Below are 10,550 nucleotides of genomic sequence, written 5' to 3'. Positions count from 1 at the left end.
GACGTACTTAATTGAGATTTTAATGAATTATATATATTATATATTATAAAGAGAAAAGGGATATGAGATCATAAATCTGATATAAGCATATTTCTTAAATAAGGTGAAACTACATGAACCATGTAGTTTTATACAAAACCCTAGACCACCCACGTTTTATGAAAAACAATACACACCCACGTTTTATGAAAACAATACGTGACTTTTGCATCATATCAGCATTCACATACCACAATCCTGTACTCAGAAAATCATCAATCATCCTGTGGTTCTATACGAGAAGACTTACATTTTTTATCAGATCACTTGGAAGATACCCTCAATAATGATATCAGCAGTACAGGATCATCACTTACACCTCGAGAGGGTTTATAGTTTCAACCCCACGAAGAAGCATATGATTTCTACAATACTTTTGCTTTGACAAACGGATTTGCAATTCGAAGGTATTCTACTTACAAGTCTAGAAATAGTGATGTTATTATAAGAAGAACTTTTGTATGCAACAGAGAGGGTTACAAAAAAATAGTGCAGAACAGTGAGAAGTCTAAAACTATCGAAGAATCCGAGAAAAGTTGGATCCTGTTATGTGAGAAATACAAGCCAAATAAAGAAGAATTAACTGAGTCTCAAAGGAATATGGCAAAGTCTTGGAAGTGGGTTGAAAATATGTATGTAAAACGACGTCACTGGGTGAAAGCATATTTGAAAGACACATTTTTTGCAGGTATCTATACTTCTGAAATTTTTTAAATGATACTCAAGGATGTTATATTCTAGTTTAGCCAGAAATATTTTTTTTGGGTATAATTTGAGTAATTCACAATTGATCACAAACTTGTTCACTTATTTCTCAGGCATGAAGTCTTCTCAAAAAAGTGAGAGTATGAATTCATTTTTTGATGGATATGTCAATAGCAACACTCCTTTATCCGAGTTTATTGAGCAATATGAGAAAGCAATTGCAAGTCGTCGTGACGCAGAAGAGAAAGAAGATTTGATTTCAATGACCACAGCTCCCGATTTTACAAATATGCACTCTATAGAGGCTCATGCAGGATGAGTTTATTGTAGAAATATTTTCAAAATATTTCAGAATGAATTTAGTCAGATTTTGCATTGTCAACATAGTAAGGGAGTAAAAGAGGGTGTTGTGACCACATATGAGGTAGACTTTAAGGAGCATAAGAAAGCACACATTGTTAAGGTGGATATTTCAACAATATTTTGTAAGTGTTCATGTGCAAGATTTGAGACCTGGGGGATTCTTTGCAAGCATATATTGTATATCATGAAGCAGAAGTTACGTGTGAAGGTTATTCCCGAAGAATATATTTTACAGAGATGGACGTTAAACGCAAGATATAAGACTATATCTTGCCAGAATTATGGTGAATCTGAAGCTAATGAGACTAATACTTCAAAAGGGGTTACAGCGTTGGAAGCTTGGATATTACGGGATGATCTCAACAAAGTATATGAAAAAGTAATCTGTCACATGGAGCTATATGAAGAACTGAAGAATAAAATACATGAGTCGCTGAAAAGGATTGACGAAATTGAGAAGATACAAATGTTGCCATTGTTGACCAACAATGTGGAATCAAGCACGGCAGAAGGTTCTCAAGCAACACAGTTAAATTTTACTATCCGTGATCCGGCCAAGTGCAAGACTAAAGGCAGACCAAAAATTGCATCACGTATTCCTACTGGGATGCAAGAAGCTCAAGATTTAAAACAAAAAAAAAATTGCAATTTGTGTGGTCAAACAGGGCACTATAGGAGTACTTGCAAAAAAGTTGACTAGTGATTGTATTGTATGTTCTTTACCTGACAATTTAATGACAATTTAAAAATTCTTGATTCTGATTATCTGTTGGGTGTTCTAAGTTTAAGATTTGTACTTCAATTCAAATAGTCATTGATGCTTAGTAAGGTAGTGTTCTATACTACTGTTTAGTGGTGTGTCCTGCAATCGATGAAGTTTTGATCTGGGTATTAGTTGTTACAATTGTACCAAGCTGTTCGGAACAATGGACATAGGAAATAATCAGAATATGAAGTTTTTGATCATTTAAAAGATGTAGCATTCAAACCAAGACTATTTTATTCACAATCTCAACACTACATAAGTAACATCTAAACTATACTTCTTGGTTCTGCAAGAGCTAAAATTGTAGAGCATTCAAACTTGATTACAGCAACATGATCTTTGTATTCTTGTCCATACCATTTGAGCATTGTTAAGTGCAGCAACAAAAAAAGAAAGAACACTCCCTTTGTGAGCGTGTATTTGGTTGAAAGCGTCTGATAAAGTGTAACACATGATGGTGTAGTGAGCCAATCCAATAGAAAAAATTAAATTCGGGCCTTGATTTAGATCCTTTATTGCTTCAAGTAGCGACCCAAGTAAAGTGCAACAAACGGGACGGTGATAATACTCCCGACAAGCAGCCTTAAAGTAGAATAAAATCTTCAATTTAAATATAGATCAAAGCGACTCTGAAAAAAAAAAGAACGATGGATAAGTATTGCAGAACAATATTTACTTTCTATATTACATGAAGTAATCCACTATAGTACTACAACATGGTCACTAATAGACGTACTGCATTACACAAAAAACAATTCACCAATACATAAAGAACTAGGAGTAGAAATCACGTTAAGTTAGAAAGTATGAAGAAGTGCAGGATGCTAACAAGGAATATAGATCAAAGCGAATGTTAAAAAAAAAAAAGATCAAAGGATAAGTAGTGCAGAACAATATTTACTTTCTAGCTTACATGACGATATCTACTATTGTACTACAACACGGTCACTAATATAAGTTCTGTAGTACACAAAAAAATTATTCACCAATGCATAAAGAACTAGAATTAGAAATCACGTCAAGTTAGAAAGTATGAAGAAGTGCAGGATGCTAACAAGGAATATAGACCAAGCGACTCTGAATAAAAAGTGAAGAACAATGGATAAGCAGAGTGCAGAACAACATTTCCGTATAGCCGTACTGCAGTATACAAAAGTATGAAGAAGTGCAGAATACTAACAAGGAATAACTAAGTTCGTAATTATATCCTCACTAAAACTAAGTTCTGTAATAATAGTCGTACTGCAGAATACTAACAAGGAATCTTAAGTTCTGTAATAATAGCGGTACTGCAGTATACAAAAGTACGAAGAAGTGCAGAATAAGCGTATTGAAGTGAAGAAGTGACAAAGTTTCTCAAATGTGAAATGTGATCGAGTCTTGTGTTTTTAGTACAAATGGGCCTGGCTGTTTTGACAAGATGGAGTCGTTTAACCTGATTTAGGCATGGTCCTTAACTGAGATTAATCTGATACCCCCGTACTCTCATATATTATATTAATTTATTTAAATTTTAAATGAATATCATATGAATAAAATGGGATTTTAATATTTTATGAATAAAAATAATATTTCAAAATTTTAATTAAATACAAACCATAGATCAAGAACATTTCTATAATTTTAACCAAATACTATCACACGAAGTTGTTTATTTGAACGGCAGAAATTTGAAACTAGAGTAATGAGCATTCACACGTGTATGCTTAAAAGTGCATACGAGTATAAACGATGAAGTGGACAGCTGTCAGAATTTGTTAGTAGTTTCAGGCAGCCACCTTAATTGTTGCACACATACCTATGCGCCCTTATTCGGTGGAAGTGGCAACTGGCAACTACTAGAACAATCTTTGTTGCAAAACACACTTTTTACTCTCTCTCTCTCTCTCTCTCAACTCTCGCTCTTAATCAGCCATGGCTATTCCAACAGCAGCCTATGTGGTGCCACTGGGGGCCATCTTCTTTTTCTCAGGATTACTCGTTAATCTCATTCAGGCATGTCTTCTTTTTTTTTAATGATTTTGTTAGTTGCTAATGACTCTCAAGTTCTTGACAGATAAAATAGCAATGATGTTACTCAATGTTTTTCAGGCGTTTTTCTTCGCAACAGTGTGGCCGTTTTCCAAGAAAACGTATATAAGGATCAACAAAGTGATTGTGGAGCTGTTGTGGCTTGAATTCGTTTGGCTTGGTGACTGGTGGGCTGGGCTTAAGGTACCTGATATTATAATTTATTATACGGATTTTCTTCGGCAAAAGCTAACAGCCACTTTTTAGTTAGATGGTGAAATATATGGGGTCTAATGAGACTATAATGATGGTATGCACAAAAATCTTCACCAATTAAAATCTTTCCCCTAACTAAAAGTAGATGGAAAGACACTTAGTTATATTACTAGTGCAATTCTTTACTTTCTCTTTTTCTTGAAGGAGTGTTTACTAAGAGAACTACAATTTTAGCTTTTCCCATGTTTAATCAGTGAAACACATTTCGATATTTTGATTAATTGAGATGCAACTTCTTCACATTTTAGTTTTGATGATTAATTATGTCGACACTGTTTTGCTAGTGTAAAGTTCTATATAGGAAAAACCTTACTCAGACTATTCTTTAAGCCTTTAACTGGATATCTTGTTTCTACTTGCAATAATAAGGATCGTAAATGTGCAACAAAATAAAAATGAAAAATGATCATTTGAATTTTTTTTGGGCAAGTGTTGTCAGTACTCTTGGGTTTTTTGGCACTTATTAAACTTGGCTCGAAACTCGCTCGGCCCGGCTCGAATTACAGCCCTAATTACCAGGCTCGCAAATATGAAGCAGAAGTGTTTTTGACAGTGCTTTTAAATCAAGTTTTTTGACTTATAAGTTAAAAATAGTTTATTTGTATGATTTATGTAAAGAGTTTATAAATCAACTTCTGACTTATAAGTTGCTAGAAGTTAAACATTTTAACTTTTTTAATGACTTATTTATATTTTTGAAATTTGATTTGGTAAAAATGTAAAAGGCTACTTTAAAAAATAATTTATTATAATCTTAAATTTTTTTTATACATGATATAAGTTGTATATATCAAAAAAATTATTTAAACACAGAAATTAAGAGTTTTTTGAGGGAATTTATATTAGGTTTATGCAAGATTATTGGATGATGTGGAATGTTGCCGGGTGGATTTTTTGTAGTGCGAAATGGGCTTTGATTTATTCATCAAATGGGGCTATATGTAGGACTTATTTCATGGGCTTTGAGGTATGTGATACCATCCATGAGCCCAAGAGTGCTTACCTCTTGGTAAATGTTACATGTGCTTTATGGGTTTTCACAAAAAGGGAGAGACTTGCGGTCCGAATAACTGGCAAAAATGTGTCGTGTTTGTTAAACGTTACGCCCTTTAGGGTTAATTTATGTTTTGTTAAATAAATTTTTTGAAAATTATTCTTAATAAACATATAACCATTATTCTTAATAAACATATAACCATGTGTCTAGATAATTCAATTTTTTTTAACTAAACACATATTCATCTTCCATTTTCAAAATCTTATTAGTTAAACTCTTATTATATTACAATATTACGAAATATTTAGTTTTAATTTGTAAAAGCTATATTTTTCAAGAAATTTGAATAAATGACTATAATCTTACAACTTCATTGCATATATGCAAATGATAGTAAAAATAAAAATAAATTTTCAATAAATTATTAAATTTACGCGATCATCAAATTGTGATATAATTTCATGTCAGTATAAAAGAGCTAAGTAATACTATTATATATAATTGATTTAAATTTTTTTAATAATTTCAGGGATCATAAAAATATATATAAATGAAATGTAATGCTGATAAATTTATATTTTTAGAAATATATCTAAATATTTAATTTAGATGTGAAAATTAATATTTGTCAAAAAATAATATTCATTTTTTATACCATATGACTTATTATATATTAGTTATATTATTGAATTTAATTCATATATATAACATTCATTAAATTAATAGAAATAATACATTATAATTATTTATCTTATTATAATTTATAAGCCATTTTAAATATTTACATATATTTTTAGGCACACATGAAAATTCATCACTTTCAATATTTTTACAATTTGTTTTCTTACTAGAAAGCCTATTTAAATCAAAACATTATTATTAATTTTTCAAAATCAAAATATATATTATGATTATACATTGAGACTAAAAAAATTTATGAAATTGTCTACATGTAAAATTTATAAAACCATCATATTTATAAAACCACAAATTCTAGATTTATAAGAAGTAGAAAAGATATTAATAATATTAAAGTAAAATTATGAGCATATAGACATTAATTATAAGAAATTTTAAACATACCTTTGTGTATTTAGAATGACATGGAATGATATGAAATTCTTGTTATCCATGCACAAGTAGATAGTAGCTCCAGAGAATGTACGTCTTATCTTATTACTTATTGTTCCGTGTCTTTTTACATATTTTTTCTGTAAAAATTTGTCACAAATTTTTTATCTCATTTCTCTTTTCAAAACAATTTTTTAAATGTTGTCACATGCACACATAGCTCAATTTAATTAAATACATTTGTTAACTTGTCTAATTTTTTAAAAAGAGATTGAGTTGAGAGAAGATAATTTTTCAACATTCCCTCTGCATCTAAGTGAAATTATTATTTAATGGGCTAGATTTTGTTTATTAAATAAATGTGGGCTTAATGTTACATTTGTCTCGAAATCAACTACCCGATTACAATTACAAAATATGAGATGCTAGAAAATGATGTAAGCACATGTGTCATTTTGGTGTCCATCAAAAGGATATCACAAATCATGCAGATACGATATCAATATCGTATCCTATTTATTGAAAAATATCGGTTAACAGATATACAATAAATAGTATAAATAAATATATTGTCAATCCCCCCCTTCCCGAATGTTCCTATGCTCCTATAAATAGGACCCGTCCCTCATTGTATTCTTCATCGATCTATCTCTCATCTATCTCTCGCAGTATATACTCCATCTCTCACACCCTATACTTTTCTTTCACAATTTTATTTTATTTCATCCTTTTAAGGTATAAATTTTTAATCTTATTCATTATATATATATATATATATATATATATATATATTTATTGTTGAATTTTATGATAAAATATAAATCATTTGATTTTAAAGGCAAGAGACTCTTGCTCTTTTCTTTTGGTGGTTTGAATGTTTGTGAAAGAATTTTTGTTTTTTTCAATTTTTTGTATAAATAGAAAACAATTTATCTTAATTAGAAAATGGAATTTATTTGTGGATCACAAGATAATATTTATATAATTTATCATAATATTTTTTTCCACAATTTATTATTTGTAAATCACCTTGTATGTATAATAAATGAAAAATGATTTTTGTTGAGTTTTCCCTCGTCGTAAGAAAATAATTATTTGCAATTTTTTCATCATGTACAAATGACTATGTGAGTATACATGATAATTTTTTATTATTGCTAAGACTTGTTACATAGTTATTAATTTTTACAAAGATAATAATAGATATATGAATAAATAATCTTCTGTATATAATTTACAATTTTGTTATGAACAAATATTTGGAAGTCAATAATGGTTATAATTCTTTCAAATGTACCAACATTTAGTATTCAAAAAATTATTAAAACAAAATTACCTATACAATATCTTAATATAAACAACTTATTTTTTCTATCTTAATTAATTAATTAATATAGTTTAGATGCTGGTGTAATTAAATATTGACTTATTTTATCAGGTAGTATTTTTGAAATCATCAATAAAATATAAACATAATATTTTAAGAAATATCTAACAAACAATATTTTTACTTTTTAATATATAATGTATAAAAAAATTCTATTTTTCAGAATAATATATATCAATAACATATGAATATACGCGCGTGCATATATATATATATAGTTTACACGATAATAAGAAGTGGATATGTTTTAAAAGTAAGATACTTTTGTTATCAATAGTATAATATTAAATAAATTATAACATAAATATTATCTATCTCATCAAATATTACGGGTTCATAAATTCCAACTAAATCTGAAACTTCCTCCATATTATGATACTGAACAAAATCATAATTAATCTTTACTAGTCTTTTTGTTCTTTCTTTTATACAAACTTATATATACACATATGTATATATAAAATGTATACAAACATAGTTATATAGATGACACACATGCACATAACAAATTACATGCATGTAACTAATGTCACCTTAATGTATCTACAGAAATGGAGCAAAACAACAATTCTGTGAAAGGACAGCAGGCTGGCCTAACAGGAGTCGGCAAAATTGACCAGAACGGAGGTGGGAATAACCATATGGCTGCCGTTGGTGCTGATGGTGGCCGAATTGGAATTGCTGCTACTGGTAGCAACAATGAGAAACAAATTAATGCATCAAAAGCGTAAGATTGATTGGTCGCTTACCAAACAAATGAAAGTCATGCATTATTTATATATTGTCATGTTTTGATCTCTGCAAACTAGTTTTATTAACCTTAATCAAAATTTAGATTAATTATTTGTATTAACTATTCTCTTGACGATACCCTTTTTTTTTTCCCTTCAATTTAGCTACTCTGAGCAGTTTGACCTTTCGGGAATAGATGAGCTTACTCAAGTCGAGGGTTGGGTGGACGATGAGCTCACTCAATTGGAGGTGTCAAAATTTTGTACCACGTGTACAATCTACGATGTGTCTTGATTTGTACTCTTGTGCGTTACTTTTTAACACGCATTTTGAGACTCCTACTATAAAGTAGAGTTTCATAATATTTTTTTAATTTTTTTTCCTCAATAAAAGTTTGGCTTTAAACTTTTATTAGAAAAAAATAAATTAAAAAAACGTTATGAAACTATACATTATAAGAGTCTCAAAATACGTGCAAACAATGAACATAAACAACTTGCTAGGACGGAGGGAGTATATATATGTAGTCTAGATACCGATAAGATAACTTAGATCATCTCCGATGAGTTCTTTAAACAACCTCTTAACTCTAAATTTATGGAGCAAGTCAAGAATTAGTGATCTAACAGGCTCTTAAAAACTCTTTAAAAATTTAACGAGCATTTAGTAATTTTAATTTTTTATTTATGAATATATTATAAAATCCCCTCCAATCTTCCCTCTTTCTTAGTTAACTTTTCTCTCACTTTTATAAAATAAATATAAATGTGAATAAAGAGTTAAGTACAAAGAATAACATCGGAGTTCTCATCTTTTCCAATGTATTAACTCACAGCACTATTGGAAAATGGAAATGGTGCAAGACAGCGTACAGTTATGCTGCTTATTCTTGTTTATGTATTTGATACTTGCATTTAATTAACCTCTCAACTTTTTCAGGAGGAAACCGCTGCTATCCGAGCAGAAAAAGTTGCTCTCCAAGCCCAAATAGCTGCTCTCCAAGCCGAAAACGACAGGCTTCGAGCTAAAAGACAAAAAATTTTAGATGAAGCTTGGAGCATGGGGTGCAAAATGCCTTGACCAAAATTTAGACTAATTATTTTGTTTCCATAATTAATTTCTCTGACGATATTTTTTCTTTTTAATTTAAATTTAGCTACTTCAAGGACCGTGAGCAACTTGACATGCTGGGAACAGATGAGTTTGATCAATTCTGCCCTTGGTATCAAAATTCTCACATCTTTATGACACGGCCGACTTTTTCCTACCATGTGTACAATGTGCCTTGATTTGTATATATATATATGTATGCTGCTTCTTGTTAATGTAGTTGATACTTGCATTTAATTAACCTCTCAACTTTTTCAGGAAGAACACGCTGCTCTCCGACAACTTATAAATGATAATCGACCAAACTGTGCATGTGGATGCGAGGATGGGGGAGAAGACCCAGAGGATGACAATGGCGGCCATTAGGCTGATTGTTTGTTTTGTTATCTTTTGAACTATTGTTTGGGTTCAATGCTAGAATAAATTGATATGGGTCGTTTGATCTTGGTTTGGATTTTTCTAAATATGGATCGGTTTGAATTATGTCTGTGGATTGTTTATGTTATGGAATTTGTGTGTTGGCTGTTGGTCACCTGTGCTGGATTGTTATTGGATAACGTAGAACCCCTACTATAGAGATATGAGTTTCTTATTCATAGTCCCTCACTCACTGTGGGGTGCACATGTGTATTTAGACCTCTTTGTATGGCCTTTGCTGGATGATTGCTCTTGTTCATACTGCTGGTTGTTTAATCTCAAAATTAGTTGTTTAAGGCATTTGCAAAACCAATAAATGGTGCCATATTCATTTTCAACCCAAGGACAGAGCTGCTGTTTTTAAAGGTATGTGCATTATCTTGTAACATAGTACTTGAAGAGCTCGTGTCGTGTTTTAAAATCATGGTTTTCACATGAACTACTTTTATGCAGGTAATCCACACTAGTTTATGGGCGGGGCAGAAACTTCAGCTGTCATGGGAACTGTCCACACTTGCTCAGAGGCTCAAGCAGATCATGAGCATCTTAAGAGGAATTTAGATATCTGCTACGCCTACCTACACAAAGGTTTTTCATACATATAAGTCACACACATCGTTTAATTTCACCTTGTAATATGGTGATGAATGTGTATACATGATGAAATGTTTGTTTTA

At 30.6% G+C, this 10,550-nt stretch overlaps 1 long non-coding RNA gene across 1 annotated transcript in view; it reads left to right on the top strand.

Moving 5' to 3' along the window:
• The first annotated feature begins 10,064 nt into the window (after positions 1-10,064).
• The window catches only part of LOC108213496 (uncharacterized), a 676-nt gene continuing 190 nt past the window's right edge, over positions 10,065-10,550 (top strand). The window contains exons 1-2 of the long non-coding RNA XR_010290355.1: positions 10,065-10,239; positions 10,327-10,461. This is a non-coding gene — a long non-coding RNA (uncharacterized LOC108213496). The remainder of the gene's footprint in view (positions 10,240-10,326; positions 10,462-10,550) is intronic.

This window comes from Daucus carota, chromosome 3 (genome assembly GCF_001625215.2).
Source record: "Daucus carota subsp. sativus chromosome 3, DH1 v3.0, whole genome shotgun sequence".
NCBI lineage: Eukaryota > Viridiplantae > Streptophyta > Magnoliopsida > Apiales > Apiaceae > Daucus > Daucus carota.
This window is presented reverse-complemented; position numbering and strand designations above follow the sequence as displayed.